We start from the raw sequence: 20706 nt of genomic DNA, 5'->3' as shown, positions 1-20706 counted from the left end.
AGGGCATGTCACATACTTCAATAGGAAAAGGATAAACTTAATATTTGAGAGGGATAAGTTCATTGGGCTGAAGTGACTTGGTTGAAACTTTTGTGACTGATGGGGGGATTGACAGGATTATAGCAAGGGGTGACCACAAGGCTGTGGAAGGGTTGGCTAAGGTTAATTGTTTAATTCAGTGTGGAATGGCCTTTGCAGCTTTCAAAACACGCTAATAATTTCTAAAACAAAAACAGAAAATGCTGGAAAAACTCAGCAGCTCTGGCTGCATCTGTGGAGCGAGAAACAGAGTTAACGTTTCGAACCCGTATGACCCTTCTTCAGAGCTGAAGAGAAGTGGAGATGTGTTGAAATTTATACTGTTTAAGGGGGATGGCGCAGGTGAAGCTGGATAGAAGGCCAGCGATAGGTGGGGATAAAGAAGAGGTTGACAAAAATGTCATGAGCTAAAGGACAAAGGGAGTGTCAATGGTAGTGGCAAGGGCTAAAAAAGATGCTGATAAGGGCCATTTTCTAATTTTTAATATATTCTAATACTGATCTCAGTGAAGCAGTCTGGGAAGAGTGTCCTGCAGTCAGAATCGCGGTGAAGCAGTCTGGGAAGAGCGTCTTGCAGTCAGCATCGCGGTGAAGCAGTCTGGGAAGAGCGTCCTGCAGTCAGCATCGCAGTGAAGCAGTCTGGGAAGAGCGTCCTGCAGTCAGCATTGTGGTGAAGCAGTCTGGGAAGAGCGTCCTGCAGTCAGCATCACGGCGAAGCAGTCTGGGAAACGTGTCCTGCAGTCAGCATCGCGGTGAAGCAGTCTGGGAAGAGTGTCCTGCAGACAGCATCACGGTGAAGCAGTCTGGGAAGAGTGTCCTGCAGTCAGCATTGCAGTGAAGCAGTCTGGGAAGAGTGTCCTGCAGTCAGCATCGCAGTGAAGCAGTCTGGGAAGAGTGTCCTACAGTCAGCATCGCGGTGAAGCAGTCTGGGAAGAGTGTCCTACAGTCAGCATCGCGGTGAAGCAGTCTGGGAAGAGCGTCCTGCAGTCAGCAGCGCGGTGAAGCAGTCTGGGAAACGTGTCCTGCAGCCACTTCTTGTTGAAAATAATAAGAGTGACATCACAAAACAGCGTGAGAGAGCGGTGGAGATCAGAACCAGCGCGAGTGTAGGGAAGCTTCAAAAAGTGACGTCAGCACAAAGGTGAGAGCTGATTGGTGAGTAGTGGGTAAGTGTTTTTCTCCAGTTCTTTCTCCAGTTTAAAATAGATTAAGAGGAGGAAAGGGTTCTAGTTTTTATTTAAAATACTTAAATAATTTAACTTTTTTTTTTACTGTATTTAACTTAAAGTAAGGGGTTTCTTTTCAACTAGAAGCATGGCAGGGCAGCTCAGTCCTGTGTTATGTACCACCTGCAGCATGTGGCTAGTCCTAGACACTCCTTGCACTCTGACAGACCACGTGTGCAGGAAGTTCCACCAGCTGCAGCTACCTGAGCTCCAAGTTTCAGAGCTTGAGCAGCAGCTGGAGGCACTGAGGTGCATCCGTGAGACTGAGAGTTTCATGGACAACATAGATGACTATGTGGGGGGTAAAATTAGTTAGTTTACGGATGACACAACGATTGGCCAGGTGGTTAACAGTGAGGTTTAATGCACTGCCTGGGAGGGTGGAGGAGGCGGGTTGCCTCACATCCTTTAAAAAGTACCTGGATGAGCACTTGGCACGTCATAACATTCAAGGCTATGGGCCAAGTGCTGGTAAATGGGATTAGGTGGATAGATTGGGTGTTTCTCACGTGTCGGTGCAGATTCGATGGGCCGAAGGGCCTCTTCTGCACTGTGATTCTGTGAGGTTGAGTGTATTGGGCTACAGGAAGATAGAGACAGGATGGTCAAATGGGCAGATAAGTGGCAGATGGAATTTAATCCTGAAAAGTGTGAGGTGATACACTTTGGAGGAGTAATTTGACAAGGAAGTATTCAATGAACGGCATGACACTAGGAAGTTCTGAGAAACAAAGGGACTTTGGCGTGTGTGTCCATAGATCTCTGAAGGTGGAGGGGCATGTTAGTGGGGTGGTGAAAAAGGCATATGGGACACTTGCCTTTATCAATCGAGGCATAGATTACAAAACTGGGAGGTCATGTTGGAGTTGTATAGAACCTTGGTGAGGCCACAGCTGGAGTACTGTGTGCAGTTCTGGTCGCCACATTATAGGAAGGATGTGATTGCACTGCAGCGGGTGCAGAGGAGATTCACCAGGATGTTGCCTGGGATGAAACATTTAAGTTATGAAGAGAGGTTAGATAGACTTGGGTTGTTTTCGATGGAGCAGAGAAGACTGAGGGGCGACCTGATCGAGGTGTACAAGATTATGAGGGGCATGGACAGGGTGGATAGGGAGCAGCTGCTCCCCTTGGTTGAAGGGTCAGTCACAAGGGGACACAAGTTCAAGCTGAGGGGCAGGAGGTTTAGGTGGAATGTGAGGAAAAGCCTTTTTACCCAGAGGGTAGTGACGGTCTAGAATGCGCTGCCTGGGAGGGTGGTGGAGGTGGGTTGCCTCACATCCTTTAAAAAGTACCTGGATGAGCACTTGGCACGTCATAACATTCAAAGCAAGGGCCAAGTGCTGGTAAATGGGATTAGGTAGGTAGGTCAGGTGTTTATCACGTGTCGGTGCAGATTCGATGGGCCAAAGGGCCTCTTCTGCACTGTGTGATTCTGTGATAGCACGTTTTTAGACATGGTCACCCCACAGCTTACAGAAGTGCAGACAGAGAGGGAATGGGTGACCATCAATCAGAAGAAAGGTGTCAGGCAGGTAGTCAGGAAATCCCCAGGGTGCATCTCGCTCGAGAACCGTTTTTCTGCGTTGGGAAACGGTGAGAGTGACGGTTCCTCTGGGGAGTGCAGCCACGCTCATGGCACTGAGAGTGGCTCAGCTGCACAGGGATGGGGGGAGGAAAGCAATAGTGGTAGGAGACTCGATAGAAAGGGGAAAAGACAGGCGTTTCTGCAGCCGTAGACATGACTCCAGGATGGGATGTTGTCTCTCTGGTGCCAGGGTCAAGGATGTCACTGAACGGCTGCAGGGCATTCTAAAGGGGGAGGGTAAACAGACAGAGATCGTGGTACATATTGGTACCAACAACATAGGTAGAAAGAGGGATGAGGTCCTGCAAGCAGAATTTAGGGAGCTAGGAAGCAGATTAAAAAACAGGACCTCAAAGGTAGTAATCTCTGGATTACTTTTGGTGACATGTGCTAGTGAGTACAGAAATAGGAGGTTAGTCTAGATGAATGTGTGGCTGGAGAGATGGTGCAGGAGAGAGGGCATTAGATTTTTGGGACATTGGGACCGTTTCTGGGGGCGGTGGGACCTGTACAAGGCAGATGGGTTGTACCTGAACCGGAATGGCACCAAAATCCTTGCAGGGAGGTTTGCTACTGCTGTTGGGGAGGGTTTAAACTAACTTGGCAGGGAGATGGGATCCTGAGAGGAGGTTCAGCAGGGGGAGATGCACAGCCAAAATTAGAAGAGAGGGCAAGTGAGTCTGAAAGGTATAGAAATTATAGGCCAGTTAAGGCACAAGGGGGTTTGGCAAGGTTGGATGGTATTTATTTAAATGCAAGGATTCTGACAAAAATGGCAGATGAGTTGAGGGCACAAATTAACAGACGGAAGTATGATGTCATTGCTGTCACAGAGACATGGTTGAGAGAGGGGCAGGATTGGCAGCTCAATATTTCAGGATTTAGGGTCATCAGGCGAGACAGGGAAGGAGGTAAAAGAGGAGGGGATATCACAATATTGATCAAGGAATCCAATTACTGCAGTAAGGAGGGATGACATCTTACAAGGCTCCCCAAATGAAGCCATATGGGTAGAACTGAAAAGCAAATAAAGAGTAATCACATTGCTGGGTGTGTACAATAAGCCCCAAACAGTCAGAGAGAAATAGAAGAGCAGATATGTAGGCAAATTTCAGAGAAGTGTAAAAATAATAGGGTAGTAATAGTGTGGGATATCAACTTCCCCAACATTAACTGGGTTAGTCATAGTGTGATAGGTTTAGAGGGAGCAGAATTTTAAAAATGCATCCAGGAGAGTTTTTTAAGCCAGTACGTAGAAGGTCCTACAAGAGAGGGGGCGGTCCTGGACTTAATTTTAGGGAATGAAGCCGGGCAAGTGGTAGACGTATCAGTGGGGGAGCATTTTGCAGATACTGATCATAACTCCATTAGATTCAAGGTTGTTATGGAAAAGGACAAGGATGGGCCAGAAATCAGAGTTCTAAATTGGGGGAAGGCCGATTTTAATAAGAGCAAATATGATTTGGCCAGAGTGGACTGGGAGCAGTTACTTTTAGGTAAATCTGCATCAGAGCAATGGGACTCATTCAAGAAGGAAATAGGGAGAGTACAGGGCCAACATATTCCAGTAAAGACAAAGGGTGAGATCAAAAAATCCAGGGAACCCTGGATGTCAAGGGATATACAGGATCGGATAAAGGGAAAAAGGGAGGCTTATGGCAGATACCGAGGGCTCAAAACAGTGGAAGCGCTAGAGGAATATAGAATGTGTAGGGGGGAACTTAAAAAGGAAATTAGGAAAGCAAAAAGGGCATGAAAAAACATTGGCAGGTAAAATAAAGGAAAATCCAATGTTATTTTACGAGTACTTTAAGAGTAAGAGGATAACTAGGGAAAGAGTAGGGCCCATTAAGGACCATAGTGGTAATTGTGTGTGGAGCCAGAAGACGTAGGTAGGGTTCTAAATGAATACTGTGTGTTGGTGTTCACAAGTGAGAGGGATGACGTGGGTCTGGAAATCAGGCAGAAGGACTGTGATATAATTGAAGAAATTAGCATAGAAAGGGAGGAGGTTCTAAGCGGTCTGGCAGGCTTAAAAGTAGATAAATCTCCAGGCCCGGATGAAATGTATCCCAGGCTGTTGAATGAGGCAAGGGAGGAGATAGCAGGGGCGCTGGCAATAATTTTCAATACCTCTTTGGCCACAGAAGAGGTGCCAGAGGACTGGAGGACAACCAATGTGGTACCATTATTCAAGAAGGGAGGGAGGGATAAACCAGGGAACTACAGGCTAGTCAGTCTAACCTCAGTGGTGGAGAAACTATCAGAAGCAATTTTGAGGGACAGAATTAATCTACACTTGGAGAGGCAGGGATTAATCAAGGACAGTCAACATGGTTTTGTTAAAGGGAGGTCATGTCTTACCAATTTGACTGAATATTTTGAAGAGGTGGCCAGGTGTGTAGATGAGGGCAATGCATTTGACAGAGTTTACTTGGACTTCAGCAAGGCTTTTGATAAGGTCCCGCATGGGTGACTGATAACGAAGGTAAGAGCCCATGGGATCCAAGGCAATTTGGCAAGTTGGATCCAGGGTTGGTTGAGTGGCAGGAAGCAGAGGGTGATGGTCGAGGGGTGTTTTTGTGACTGGATGCCTGTGACCAGTGGGGTTCCACAGGGATCAGTGTAGGGTCCCTTGCTGTTTGTGGTATATATAAACGATTTAGACTTGAATGTAGGAGGGTTGATCAGTAAGTTCGCGGATGACACAAAAATTGGTGGAGTGGTAAATAGTGAGGAGGATAGCCTTAGACTACAGGAGGATATAGATGGGCTGGTCAGATGGGCTGATCAATGGCAAATGGAATTTAATCTGGATAAGTGTGAGGTGATGCCCTGGGACAGGACAAACAAGGCACGGGAATACACGATGAATGGTAGGACCTTGGGAAGTACCGAGGATCAGAGGGTTAATTGCCATTAGAAGCAGTTCAGAGAAGGTTCACTCGACTAATTCCTTGGATGAAGGGGTTATCTTATGAGGAAAATTACACAGGTTGGGCCTGTATCCATTGGAGTTTAGAAGAATGTGAGGTGGTATTATTATATTATATAATATTCTGAGGGGACTTGACAGGGTGGATCCTGAGGGTATGTTTCCCCTTGTCAGAGAGTCTAGAACTATGAAAAATAATTTAAAAATAAGGGGTCTCCCATTTAGGATGGAGATGAGGAGAATTTTTCTCTCAGAAGGTCGTTAATCCATGGAAATCTCTTTCCCTGAAAGCAGTACAGACAGGGTCATAGAATATTTTTAAAACTGAGTTAGATAGATTCTTGATTAACATAGATAGATTCTTGGCTGATTTGGTTTTGTGAAAGGTAAATCACGTTTAATCAATTTATTGGCGTTATTTGAAGGAGTAACATGTGCTGTGGATAAAGGGGAACCGGTGGATGTTCTTTACTTAGATTTCCAGAAGGCATTTGATAAGGTGCCACATCAGGAGCAGAATTTTCACCTTGGCGACCAGGCGCGCGCCCGACCCGCTCGAGGGTGAAATGACGTGCGTTAACATTGGGCGAACATCCTGATGTCAACGCACAGTTGCGCAATAGTTCAGTCGATGGGCAGGTGCAAAAATCGGCAGCACGCCCGCCAACAATTAAAAGGCCTATTAAGGCCATTAAAGTATCAATTAACTTAAATTCTCCGCTGCCCGTCCAACCTCACGGTTGTCAGGCAGGTGAAAAGGCCAAGCAGCCTTTGCATTTTTTGGAAACCTCATCCACAGACTAGAGTTCAGTGTACTGTCCCGCTGGAGTTCAGTGTACCGTCCCACTGAAATATCAATACCGCCCCGCGGGAATCGGTATACCGTCCCACTGGAGTTCAGTGTACTGTCCCGCTGGAGTTCAGTGTACTGTCCCGCTGGAGTTCAGTGTACTGTCCCGCTAGAGTTCAGTGTACCGTCCCGCTGGAGTTCAGTGTACCGTCCCGCTGGAGTTCAGCGTACCGTCCCGCTGGAGTTCAGTGTACCGTACCGCTGGAGTTCAGTGTACCGTCCCGCTGGAGTCAGTGTACCGTCCCGCTGGAGTTCAGTGTACCGTCCCGCTGGAGTTCAGTGTACCGTCCCACTGGAATCAGTGTACCGTCCCGCTGGAGTTCAGTGTACTGTCCCGCTGGAGTTCAGCGTACCGTCCCGCTGGAGTTCAGTGTACCGTCCCGCTGGAGTTCAATGTACCGTCCCGCTGGAGTTCAGTGTACCGTCCTGCGGGAGTCAGTGTACCGTCCCGCTGGAGTCAGTGTACCGTCCCGCTGGAGTTCAGTGTACCGTCCCGCTGGAGTTCAGTGTACCGTCCCACTGCAGTCAGTGTACCGTCCCGCTGGAGTTCAGTGTACCGTCCCGTTGGAGTTCAGTGTACCGTCCCACTGGAGTCAGTGTACCGGACCGCGGGAGTCAGTGTTCTGTCCCATTGGAGTCAGTGTACTGTCCCACAGAAATATCAATACTATCCCACGGGAGTCAGTACACGTGGTGATGTTGTTGTATTACCACTAGACTGATTATCTAGAGAACCAGGGTAATGATCTGGGACCCGAGTTCGAATCCCACCATGGCAAAATCTGTAATTTAAAGTCTGATGATGATCATGAAATCATTGTCAATTGTCGTAAAACAAAACATCTGGCTCACTAATGTCCTTTAGGGAAGGAAATCTACTGTCCTTACCTGGTCTAGCCTAAATGTGACTCCAGACCCACAGCAATATGGTTGACTCTAAAACGCCCTCTGAACAAGGGCAATTAGGGATGGGCAATAAATGCTAGCCTAGCCAGTGATGCCCACACCCCGTGAACAAATTTTAAAAATACCGTTCCACGGGAGTCGGTATTCTGGAAATAAAAGCAGAAAATGCTGGAAAATCACAGAAGTTCTGTTAGCATCTATGGAGAGAGAAACCAAGTTAATGGTTCATGTCTATATGACTCTACTTCAGAGCTAAAGAAATGTGATGGATTTTATTCTGTTTTAGAGGGGGTGGAGCAGCTGGAGCAGAATCGAAGGTCAGGGATAGATGGGAGCTCAGGAGAGATTGACAAAGATGTTATGGACACAGGACAAAGGGAGTGTAAATGGTAGTGTTAAAGACTAAAGGAGGTGCTGATAGTGGCATAAAGGTAAGATGCAGAATGTGTTCATTTTTCTATTCATTCATGGGATGTAGGCCAACATTTATTGTCCATCCCTAATTGCCCTTCACACTGAGTGAAATGGCCTAGCCAGTCATAGGGCATTTAAGAGTCAACTACATTGCTGTGGGTGTAGAGTCACATGGTGTAGGCCAGAGCAGGTAAGGATGACTGATTTCCTTCCCTAAAGGACATTAGTGAACCAGGCGTTTTGTTTTCCAATAATCGACAATGGTTTCATGGTCATCATCAGACTTATAATTCCAGATTTTTTTCATTTAATTCAAATTTTGCCACCTGCCATTGCGGGATTCAAATCCAGAGCATCAGCCTGGCTCTCTGGATTACTAGTCCAGTGACAATACCACTCTGCCACTGCCTCCCTTTTTAATAGCAGAATAAGGGTCAGCATTCAGTGAAAGCACAACATAAGAAGATGGCTCTGTGGGGGTGGGGGTGGGGGTGGGTGGTTTGGGAAAATGGATTAAAAAAACAAAAAACAAAAGTGAATAAATAAAAAACAAACAAATAAATAAAAATAAAAAAATAATTGTATAAAAAAAGGGTAAAGATAAAGGATAGAGTTCATGGCCTGAAGTTATTGCAGTCCCAAGGAAATTGGTATACTAGCCCAAGGGAGTCGGTGTACAACCCCACAGGAGTTGGTATACAGCCCCCACAATAGTTGGTATACCATCCCACAGGAGTCAGTATACAGTCTCACAGGAGTTTTTTTTATTCATTCACGGGATGTGGGCTTCGCTGTCTGGGCCAGCATTTATTGCCCATCCCTAGTTGCCCTTGAGAAGGTGGTGGTGAGCTGCCTTCTTGCACCGCTGCAGTCCATGTGGTGTAGGTACACCCACAGTGCTGTTAGGGAGGGAGTTCCAGGATTTTCCAGAACGTCCTATCCGGGTTGGAAATTAGGATGATTGCTAGGATCCAGTCCAATGCGTCTGCCGTTTAGTCCCATGGTTCTGTTGTATAATCTCTCCATTGCTGAAATACAATAATTGCGAGTCCTGCTAGTCACCAGCTACAATGGTTATCCATTGCCTCTGAGCCCACAGTATGGCAAACAGGCCACTGGAAATCAAATCTGAGTCTAATCGTTTCATTAAATGACATCAAATGGAATTTCCAGCATTTGTCACTGGACAGTGATCAGGAGCAGGAACCCTGGCTGATTTCCCCTCTCTCTGTCTAACCCAGGGATCACTGGACAGTGATCAGGAGTAGGAACCCTGGCTGATTTTCCCTTTCTCTAACCCAGAGTCACTGGACAGTGATCAGGAGCAAGAACCCTGGCTGATTTCCCCTCTCTCTAACCCAGAGATCACTGGACAGTGATCTGGATCGGGAACCCTGGCTGATTTCCCCCCTCTCTCTAACCCAGAGATCACTGGACAGTGATCAGGAGCAGCAACCTTGGCTAATTTACCCTCTCTCTGTAAGCCAGCAATCACTGCAGAGTGTTCAGGAGCAGGAGCCCAAGCTGATTTCCCCTCTCTCTGTCTAACCCAAGGGGTCACTGGACAGTGAACAGGAGCAGGAACCTTGGCTGATTTCCCCTCTCAAAGTCTAACCCAGGGCTCACTGGACAGTGAACAGGAGCAGGAGCCCTGGCTGATTTCCCCTCTCTATCAGCCAGAGTCACTGGACAGTGATCAGGAACAGGAACCCTGGCTGATTTCCCCTCTCTCTCTCTAACCCAGGGATCACTGGACAGTGATCAGGAACAGGAACCCTGGCTGATTTCCCCTCTCTCTCTAACCCACAGGTCACTGGACAGTGATTAGGAGCAGGAACCCTGGCTGATTTCCCCTCTCTCTCTCTAGCCCCGGGATTACTGGACAGTGACCAGGAGCAGGAACCCTGGCTGATTTCCCCTCTCTCTCTCTAACCCAGGGATTACTGGACAGTGACCAGGAGCAGAAACCCTGGCTGATTTCCCCTCTCTCTCTCTAACCCAGGGATTACTGGACAGTGATCAGGAGCAGGAATCCTGGCTGATTTCCTTACCCATGATTACTCCAGGCTGTGCATTCACTCACTGAAGCTATCTTGTTTCCGACTTGCTCCTTCATTTTAAACTGTGTCACAATTCACAGAATCACTGAATCACAGTACAGAAAAGGCCCTTCGGCCCATCGAGTCTGTACTGACACGTGAGAAACACCTGACCTACCTACCTAATGTTAAACATACTATATAAATGCAGGTTGTTTTTATTATTGTGTAACAATGTCAGGTATGTCCGATGCCATCTTTAGTGTTTTCCCTAATATGTCTTATTCCAGCCATTTAAAAAAAAATGCTTTAGTGGCAATATTGGCCATGCATTTGATAAAGCATTTGGCCCATAGCCTTGAATGTTTTGATGTGCCAAGTGCTCATCCAGGTACTTTTTAAAGGATGTGAGGCAACCCGCCTCCACCACCCTCCCAGGCAGCGCATTCCAGACCGTCACTACCCTCTGGGGAAAAAAGTTTTTCCTCACATCCCCCCCAAACCTCCTGCCCCTCACCTTGAACTTATGCCCCCTTGTGACTGACCCTTCAACTAAGGGGAACAGCTACTCCCCATCCACCCTGTCCATGCCCCTCATAATCTTGTACACCTCGATCAGGTCGCCCCTCAGTCTTCCCTGCTCCAACAAAAACAACCCAAGTCTATCCAACCTCTCTTCATAACTTAAATGTTTCATCCCAGGCAACATCCTGGTGAATCTCCTCTGCACCCCCTCCAGTGCAATCACATCCTTATTGGTCAATCCACAAATCACATCTTTGCAGAGCACCTTGCACAATATAGTGGAGAATGGGAGATATGGGCAGGAAGGGGAGATATGGGCAGGAAGGGAATAGTTTATCTTGTGTAGTTTCATTGAAAATGTACCAACAGATGGAACCATGAGTGAAACAGAGCTCCTCTGTGAACTGGAATCATTTGGACCAATTTCCTTCTCCGGTGCCAAGTCACAGGCTTTAGTCTACACGTAACAATGTTTGAGAGTGAAGAGCAGGCAAAGATCAGCTGCCCCAGTGAGCTTCTCCTTACTGACCATGTTACTTCTTTCACCCTTCTCCACCTGGTTGGCAGAGGGAAATGGTTGGCATGAAGGAGCAAGGTCTATAATTCGAGGGACCAGTGAGAGAGGAAGGCAAATCCTGAAATTATCATCAGTTTACGCCAAGTTTGTGTGTGAACAGCTAGGCTGTTCAGGGTTCTATGATGGGGACAGTGGCAAAGTGGTTCTGAAAGTGGACTCGTCATCCAGAGGCCTGGAATAATGATCCGGCCACCTGACTTCAAATGCCACCATATCAATGGGGAAATTTAAAATCGCTTAAATAATTAAATAAACCTGGAATAAAAAGCTATATTCAGTAACAGTGTACGAGGAACTCCTGAGTTCCATAAATAACTGTTTAATTTAACAACATCCTTTAGGAAAGGAAAACCACTGACCTTAGATGATCCAACCAATTTAAGTGTCAGCTAAAGCGCAGTAGGGAGCAATTTCGGCTCTGAGTCAGAAGATTAAAGTAAGTTAAACTCCCACTCCAGGACTTGAGCACAAAAATCAAGGGAGTAAATGCTGCACTGAGGGAGTGCTGCACTGTCAGAGGGTCAATACTGAGGGAGTGCTGCACTGTCAGAGGGTCAGTACTGAGGGAGTGCTGCACTGTCAGAGGGTCAGTACTGAGGGAGCGCTGCACTGTCGGAGGGTCAGTACTGAGGGAGTGCTGCACTGTCAGAGGGTCAATACTGAGGGAGTGCTGCACTGTCAGAGGGTCAGTACTGAGGGAGTGCTGCACTGTCAGAGGGTCAGTACTGAGGGAGTGCTGCACTGTCAGAGGGTCAGTACTGAGGGAGTGCTGCACTGTCAGAGGGTCAGTACTGAGGGAGTGCTGCACTGTCAGAGGGTCAGTACTGAGGGAGAGCTGCACTGTCAGAGGGTCAGTACTGAGGGAGTGCTGCACTGTCAGAGGGTCAGTACTGAGGGAGTGCTGCACTGTCAGAGGGTCAGTACTGAGGGAGTGCTGCACTGTCAGAGGGTCAGTACTGAGGGAGTGCTGCACTGTCAGAGGGTCAATACTGAGGGAGTGCTGCACTGTCAGAGGGTCAGTACTGAGGGAGTGCTGCACTGTCAGAGGGTCAATACTGAGGGAGCACTGCATTGTCTGAGGGTCAGTACTAAGGGAATGCAGCACTGTCAGAGGGACAGTATTGAGGGAGCACTGCACTGTTGGAGGGTTAGGATTTGGGGAGTGCAGCACTGTCAGAGGGTCAGTACTGAGGGAGTGCTGCACTGTCAGAGGGTCAGTACTGAGGGAGTGCTGCACTGTCAGAGGGTCAGTACTGAGGGAGTGCTGCACTGTCGGAGGGTCAGTACTGAGGGAGTGCTGCACTGTCAGAGGGCCAACACTGAGGGAGTGAACTGTCAGAGGGTCAGTACTGAGGGAGTGCTGCACTGTCGGAGGGTCAGTACTGAGGGAGCGCTGCACTGTCGGAGGCTCAGTACTGAGGAGGTGCTACACTGTCAGAGGGTCAACACTGAGGCAGTGCTGAACTGTCAGAGAATCAGCACTGAGGGAGTGCTGCACGTCAGAGGATCAGTATTGAGGGAGTGCTGCACTGTCAGTGGGTCAGCACTGAGGGAGCGCTGCACGTCAAAGGGTCAGTAGTGAGGGAGTGCTGAACTGTCAGAGGGTCAGTACTGAGGGAGTGCTGCACGTCAGAGGGTCAGTATTGAGGGAGTGCTGAACTGTCAGAGGGTCAGGATTGAGGGAGTGCTGAACTGTCAGGGCATCAACACTGAGGGTGAACATTGTTGGAGGGTCAGTACTGAGGGAGTGCGGCACTGTCAGAGAGTCAGTACTGAGGGCGTGCCACACTATCGGAGGGTCAGTACTGAGGGAGTGCCGCACTGTCAGAGAGTCAGTACTTTTTTTTATATTCATTCATGGGATGTGGGCTTCGTTGGCTGGGCCAACATTTATTGCCCATCCCCAGTTGCCCTTGAGAAGTTGGTGGTGAGCTGCCTTCTTGAACCGCTGCAGTCCATGTGGTGTAGGTACACCCACAGTGCTGTTAGGGAGGGAGTTCCAGGGTTTTGACCCAGCAACAGTGAAATAACGGCGATATATTTCCAAGTCAGGATGGTGAGTGACTTGGTGGTGTTCCCATCTATCTGCTGCCCTTGTCCTTCTAGATGATAGTGGTCATAGGTTTGGAAGGTGCTGCCGGAGGAGCCTAGGTGAATTCCTGCAGTGCATCTTGTAGATGGTACACACTGCTGCTACTGTGCATCGGTGGTGGAGGGAGTGAATGTTTGTGGATGTGGTGCCAATCAAGCAGGGCTGCTTTGTCCTAGATGGTGTCCAGCTTCTTCAGTGTTGTGGGAGCTGCACTCATCCAGGCAAGTGGGGGGTATCCCTTCACACTCCTGACTTGTGCCTTGTAGCTGGTGGAAAGGCTTTGGAGAGTCAGGAAGTGAGCTACCCGCCACAGGATTCCCAGCCTCTGACCTGCTCTTCCAGCCACAGTATTTATATGGCTAGTCTAGTTCAGTTTCTGGTCAATGGTAACCCCCAAGATATTGATAGTGGGGGATTCAGTGATGATAATGCTATTGAACATCAAGGGGCGATGGTTGGATTCTCTCTTGTTGGAGATGATCATTGCCTGACACTTGTGTGGCGTGAATGTTACTTGCCACTTGTCAGCCCAAGCCTGGATATTGTCCAGATCATGCTGCATTTGGACATGGACTGCTTCAGTATCTGAGGAGTTGTGAATGGTGCTGAACATTGTGCAAACATCAGCGAACGTCCCCACTTCTGACCTTATGATGGAAGGAAGGTCATTGAGGACTAGAATATAAAAGTAAGGATGTGCTGCTGAGGCTTTATAAGGCTCTGGTCAGACCACATTTAGAATATTGTGAGCAATTTTGGGCCCCGTATCTCAGGAAGGATGTGCTGGCCCTGGAGAGGGTCCAGAGGAGCTTCACAAGAACGATCCCAGGAATGAAAGACTTAACATATGAGGAACGTTTGAGGACTCTGGGTCTATACTCGATGGAGTTTAGAAGGATGAGGGGGGATCTGATTGAAACTTACAGAATACTGAAAGGCCTGGATAGAGCGGACGTGGGGAAGATGTTTCCATTAGTAGAAGAGACTAGGACCCGAGGGCACAGCCTCAGAGTAAAGGGAAGACCTTTTAGAACAGAGATGAGGAGAAACTTCTTTAGCCAGAGAGTGGTGAATCTATGGAATTCATTGCCACAGAAGGCTGTGGAGGCCAGGTCATTGAGTGTGTTTAAGACCGAGATAGATAGGTTCTTGATTGGTAAGGGGATCAAAGGTTACGGAGAGAAGGTGGGAGAATGGGGTTGAGAAACTTATCAGCCATGATTGAATGGCGGAGCAGACTCGATGGGCCGAATGGCCTAATTTCTGCTCCTACGTCTTATGGTCTTGATGAAGCAGCTGAAGATGGTTGGGCCGAGGACACTATCATGAGGAACCCCTGCAGAGATGTCCTGGAGCTGAGATGACTGACCTCCAACAACCACAACCATCTTCCTTTGTGCTAGGTGTGACTCCAACCAGCGGAGAGTTTTCACCCTGATTCCCATTGACTCCTGTTTTGCTGGGGCTCCTTGATGCCACACTCAGACAAATGCTGCCTTGATGTCAAGGGCAGTCACTCTCACCTCACCTCGGGAGTTCAGCTCTTTTGTCGAAGTTTGAACCAAGGCTGTAATGAGGTCAGGAGCTGAAAGGCCCTGGCAGAACCCAAACTGGGCATCAGCTGAAGACTCTTTCTGCACACATGGTTTCCCCAAGACCCATGAAGTGTCCTGAAGTTACCATTTGGCACAGGGACTGCAGGTCTCTGCGGCCCATTTGTGACCTAAAATATCTCTATTTCCTCTTTTAGAATCTAGTTAGGGCTTTGTTTAAACTACTAATTTTAATTAATGTCTCCAGATCTTAGCTCTAAGATCTCACTGTCTCCCATTCCCTCTCTTGGATCATTCCTTGCGTTTTTTTCTGAAGTACCAGGTCAGCACCAAATTCCCTGAGTTTACATCCTGTAGTACACTGTGGGAACAGACACCTTACTAAAGTCGTTGAAGGTGACAGGATAGGTTGAGAAAGTGGTTAAAAAGACACACACTGGGTTTTCTAAATGGAAGCACAGAGGGCAAAAGCAAGCAAGTTATGATAAACCTTTATAAAACTCACATCCAGCCTCAACTGGAGTACTGTGTCCAATTCTGGGCACCACAATTTGGCGAGGGTGCGAAAGAGATTTACTAGAATGTTACCTGAGATGGGGGAGCTTCAGTTCTGCAGAGAGACTGGAGAAGCTGGGATTGTTCTCCTTAGAGCAGAGAAGGCTCAGAGCAGACTTGACAGAGGTGTTGAAAATCATGAATGGTTTTGACACAGTAAATAAGGAGAAACTGTTTCTACGGCAGAAGGCTCAGTAACTATGGACGATGGGTCGACTGGCCTCTGTTCTGTATCATTCTCTGATTCTGTGTTTGTAGGGTGGAGGGTTTACAGACAGCAGGAGCAGGGATCACAGTCACATTAATAAATCCAAAAAGCAAAGAGGAAGAGAGAGCGAGAGAGAGAGGAGGAAGCATTTTCAACAATGGATCACAGTAGCACAGTAACTCCCTGTTAAATCTAAGGTTTTGTTGGGCAAATGATCAGCTTTGGGATGTAATACAACCTACGGGGGGGGGTAATGATATTAATAGGCAACCTCTGATCCCAGCACTTTCTTCATTTGATTGGGTTGTTGTGAAGCAATCATCCCTTAATTGGATGAAACTGGCAAGAAGTAGCTGTTATGTAAACTTTGATCCTTTATGTGTTGTGATAATACCTGGTGAGTCAGTCTTCCAGCTCCACTTGGGTGTGGAAAACTAGGTCTAATTAAATTAGACGGAATTGGTGGCTTTAATTTGTTTAGATCAATGAGATTTAAATATTTAAAGAGCTTTGGGCCTGACCCTAATGTATGGATGCTGAACCCCTGCAGCGGAATCCCAGGCAGTCTGCATGTATTCATGAGGTACTTCACATGGCTAATCCATTGGTTTCTGCATGACAATTGCCATCCTCAAAGCACAAATTGCTCATTTACTGAGTCGAAAGAGTGACCTTTTAACCTTTTCTGTTAAAGTAAGGGGTTTTCAGCAGCAGAAATCTGCCTGCCTTCACATCTCTCACTGAGCAAGACACAATTACTTCCGATGAAACAGGATACAGGATGGCAGAGGGAAGAGACCCTCCTGTCATTACCTCTCACACTGTAAATACAGAAAATTATGTGTCATATGAAATGCAATGGAGTCCTTTTGAAACCAATAAGGGACAGAGCCTAAACACACTCTTGTTAAAGTACATAATCGGCCAACTAGAATCAACAAGGAGCCATGGTGCATCACAAAAACATTCACAAAGAGAATGGATAACAGGCATGTGCTGATATCACAGGGTCACAAGTACTGCCCATATCAACACTTTCCAGTTCCCAGGCCCTAACCGCCTCCTCTTCACCATGGACGTCCAATCCCTCTACACCTCCATCCCCCACCAGGATGGTCTGAGGGCTCTCCGCTTCTTCCTCGAACAGAGGTCCAAACAATCCCCATCCACCACCACTCTCCTCCATCTGGCTGAACTTGTTCTCTCACTGAACAATTTTCTCCTTTAACTTGTCTCACTTCCCCCAAATAAAAGGTGCGGCTATGGGTACCCACATGGGCCCCATTTATGCCTGTCTCTTTATGGGGTATGTGGAACATTCCTTGTTCCAGTCCAACACAGGCCCCCTCGCATTGAATACTAATTGTATTTTAATTGTATTGAAGCACCTCAGACTGCAACATGATGTATGTTGATAACTCCAATACCATTGTCTGATTGTCTGTAATGGCCATATTAAAATGATTGTAATATTCATTGATTGTATTGATGCACCTCGTGATCCATGTGTAAAAGTTGAATCTGATTGTACTTTTGTGATGGTGATTTTGAAATGTTTTGGAATGTTCGTCCAGATATTTTATGAATAAAGTATATTTTTCAAAAAAAAAACACAGGCCCCCTCTGGTACGTCGATGACTGTATCGGTGAAGTTTCATGCTCTTGCCCGGAATCGGAAAAATTCATCCATTTTGCTTCCAATTTCCACCCCTCTCTCACCTTCACATGGTCCATCTCCGACACTTCCCTTCCCTTCCTTGACCTCTCTGTCTCCATTTCTGGTGATAGAATGTCTACCAATATTCATTACAAGCCTACCGACTCCCACAGCTACCTCGATTACAGCTCCTCACACCCCGCTTCCTGTAAGGACTCCATCCCATTCTCTTAGTTCCTTCGCCCCCATCGCATCTGTTGGTGATGCTACCTTCCAAAACAGCACTTCTGACATATCTTCCTTTTTCATCAGCCAAGGATTCCCCCCTACTGTGGCTGACAGGGTCCTCAGCCCTGTCCAACCCATTTCCCGCACTTCTGCCCTCACCCCTTCCCTCCCTTCCCGGAGCCTTGATAGTGTCCCCCTTGTCCTCACTTTTCACCCCACCAGCCTCCGCATTCAAAGGATCATCTCCTGCCATTTCCGCCACTCCAGCTTGATGCCACCACCAAATACATCTTTCCCTCCCCTCCCCTGTCTGCATTCCATAGGGACTGTTCCCTCCATCACACCCTGGTCCACTCCTCTATCACCCACAACACCTCATCCCCTTCCCACTGCACCTTCCCATGCAATCGCAGAAGGTGTAACACCTGCCCCTTTACCTCCTCTATCCTCACTGTCCAAGGGCCCAAACACTCCTTCCAGGTGAAGGAATGATTTACCTTCTTTCAACTTAGTCTAATGTATTCACTGCTCACAATGCAGTCTCCTCTACAAACACAGGCTGGGTGACCGCTTTGCGAAACACCTTCGGTCTGTCCACAAGCATGACCCAGACCTCCCTGACGCTTGCCATTTCAATTCACCATCTTGCTCTCATGTTCACATTTCCATCCTTGGCCTGTTGCAGTGTTCAAGCCCAACACAAGATGGAGGAACAGCACCTTCGTCTTCCAAATTAGGCACTTTACAGCCTTCTGGACTCAACAGTCAGTTCCGCTCTCATGAATTCTGTCCTCCATTTTGATTTTTTTTCCCCCCAAGTGCCAGCCTGTATCTTGTTCTCATGTTTTTGTTTTCAGCCAGCACTGGTCTTTATTCTGCTGTTAACATATTCTGCTCTTTTGCTTTTAGACAGTGTTGACCTTTATTCTGCTATTAACATCTGCAAGGCCTGGGCAACAGTCAGGCTTAGGATGATTAGTGGCAAGAAACATTTGTGATCCCAAGTGCCAGGCAATGACCATCTCCAACAAGAGAGATTCTAACCATCGCATTACCATCACTGAATCCCCCACTGTCAACATCCTGGGGGTTACCATGGACCAGAAACTGAACTGGACTAGTCATATAAATACTGTGGCTACAAGGGTAGGAATCCTGCAGCGAGTAACTCACCTCCTGACTCCCCAAAGCCTGTCCACCATCTACAAGGCACAAGTCAGGAGTGTGATGGAATACTCTCCATTTGCCTGGATAAGTGCAGCTCCAACAACACTCAGGAGCTCAACATCGTCCAGGACAAAGCATCCCACTTGATTGGCACCCCATCCACCATCTTCAACATTCACTCGCTCCACCACCTATGCACCACAGTAGCAGTGTGTACCATCAACAAGATACACTACAACAACTGACCAAACGCCCTTCGACAGCACCTTCCAAATCCACAACCTCTAACATCTAGAAGGACAAGGGCAACAGATAGATGGGTACACCACCACCTGGAAGTTCCCCTCCAAGCCACTCACCACCCTGACTTGGAAATATATCGCCGTTCCTTCACTGTCGCTGGGTCAAAATCCTGGAACTCCCTCCCTTACACCACATGGACTGCAGCGGTTCAAGAAGGCAGCTCACCACCACCTTCTCAAGAGCAACTAGGGATGGACAACAAATGCTGGCCTAGCCAGCGACACCCACATCCCATGAAAGAATTAAAAAACACACAGCTCCTTGGTAACATCAATCAGAAAGATCGCTCTAATGCCCATGAGGGAAAGAAATCTGCCAATTTTACTCAGTCCAGCTGTGTACGAGACTCAACTTCCAAACTGATGTGATTGACTCATAACTGCTCTCTGAAATGGTCGAGCAAAACACTCAGCTGTCTACTACCTCCTCATGGCAATAAATGCAGCTCTGCCAGCGATGCCCACATCCTGAGAGTGAATTTAAAGGACTTTACAGGAAAGCAGGACTCTGGGCTCTTTCCACTCAGTTGATTCATCAGTTTGTCAACTGCCTGGCTGACACCAAAACCTGAGGAGTTACAAGTTCCTGCAACTAACATGCTGCCTGAATTAAATCATCAAATCGACATTAAATCAAAGCTGTGCTTCGGGCTCCCAGTAGCACCAGTGTGTTCTGATAAAACTTCATCTGCCTGACATGTGAACTCTGTTTCAATCTCCACAGAAGCTGCTTGACTTGCTGAGCATTTCCAGTACTTTCTGGTTTTATTTTAGCACCAATGTCTCTGGCCTTCAACTAATGTCCAACTGACAGCCCAGAATGAGTCAGGAGTTGTGAATCACAATCCTCAATCATTAACTAACTAATTCCTTGGCTTGAATTTTGCACTTGTTGTTGTTGTTGTGTGATTGGCGGGTCCAGAGGTGGACGCAATATTCGCTTCCAGCTGTGATTGCAACTGATAAGCAATTTCATGCTGGCTGCCAATTAACTGGTGCCAGCATGAAACACGCACTGAGAGGCTCAGCGCTGCCGGGGTGGAAGAGGGCAGGCGCCAAGGCAAGTGAGGATGTGGGCAGGCAGTTTACAATGAGCTCTCTGGATGCTGACAACTGCTGTGGGACTGCCTCAGGGAGTTGCAGTATTGTTCAAATAATATTTGCACACAAAAAATGCCACAAACTATCTCTAATGCAACTACAAACAACTGATGGCAGTACTCGTAACGCCTCAACCTGCAAACATCTTCTGAACATTTCATCCCCTCCTGGATTGAGAATGATGCAAACGGTGAAGGCTGCCTGGCCGATTAACCCGTGCGCCAAGTATAAAAGCCCACGGGCCAATAAATACCCCTGTCGATTGGGGCTTTAATTGGAACTGTGACTGTCGGTAGCGCTTCTGACTCCCGTGCTCACCTGCGACCACGATAAGGCACGAGCACGAGGTCACTATGACATCGGGACGCCCGCCCAATGTTTTCTTGTGCAAGTTTGCGCTAGTTCAGGTCGGCCACGTGTCCAATCGCAACACATAGATTTCTGGGCCTTCTCTGCTCCTTAACCCATTTTTATTTTACCTCCACATTACTGTCCACCCTCCCACACTACACACTCCTCTCCTCCCTTCCACCCTCAACATTTCCCCCACACTCCACCCTCCCCCACACACCCTCAACACTTCTCCCTCCCCCATAATCCTTCTCTCTCCCCCACATTCCCCTCTTCTCCTTCTCCGCTTCCCAACACTCCCCCTATATTCACCACTCCCCCCCACACTTCATTCTCCCCCATACATCCCCCTTCCCTCACATTCCCCCTTCGCCTTCCCCCCACACTCCCCCT

General features: G+C 47.7%; 1 protein-coding gene across 5 annotated transcripts in view; it reads right to left on the bottom strand.

Moving 5' to 3' along the window:
• LOC144680067 (arf-GAP with GTPase, ANK repeat and PH domain-containing protein 3-like) overlaps positions 1 to 20706 on the bottom strand; it is a 708867-nt gene that overhangs the window by 204378 nt on the left and 483783 nt on the right. The gene's annotated exons all lie outside the window — the stretch shown is intronic.

Source organism: Cetorhinus maximus, chromosome 4 (assembly GCF_964194155.1).
Source record: "Cetorhinus maximus chromosome 4, sCetMax3.hap1.1, whole genome shotgun sequence".
Lineage (NCBI taxonomy): Eukaryota > Metazoa > Chordata > Chondrichthyes > Lamniformes > Cetorhinidae > Cetorhinus > Cetorhinus maximus.
This window is presented reverse-complemented; position numbering and strand designations above follow the sequence as displayed.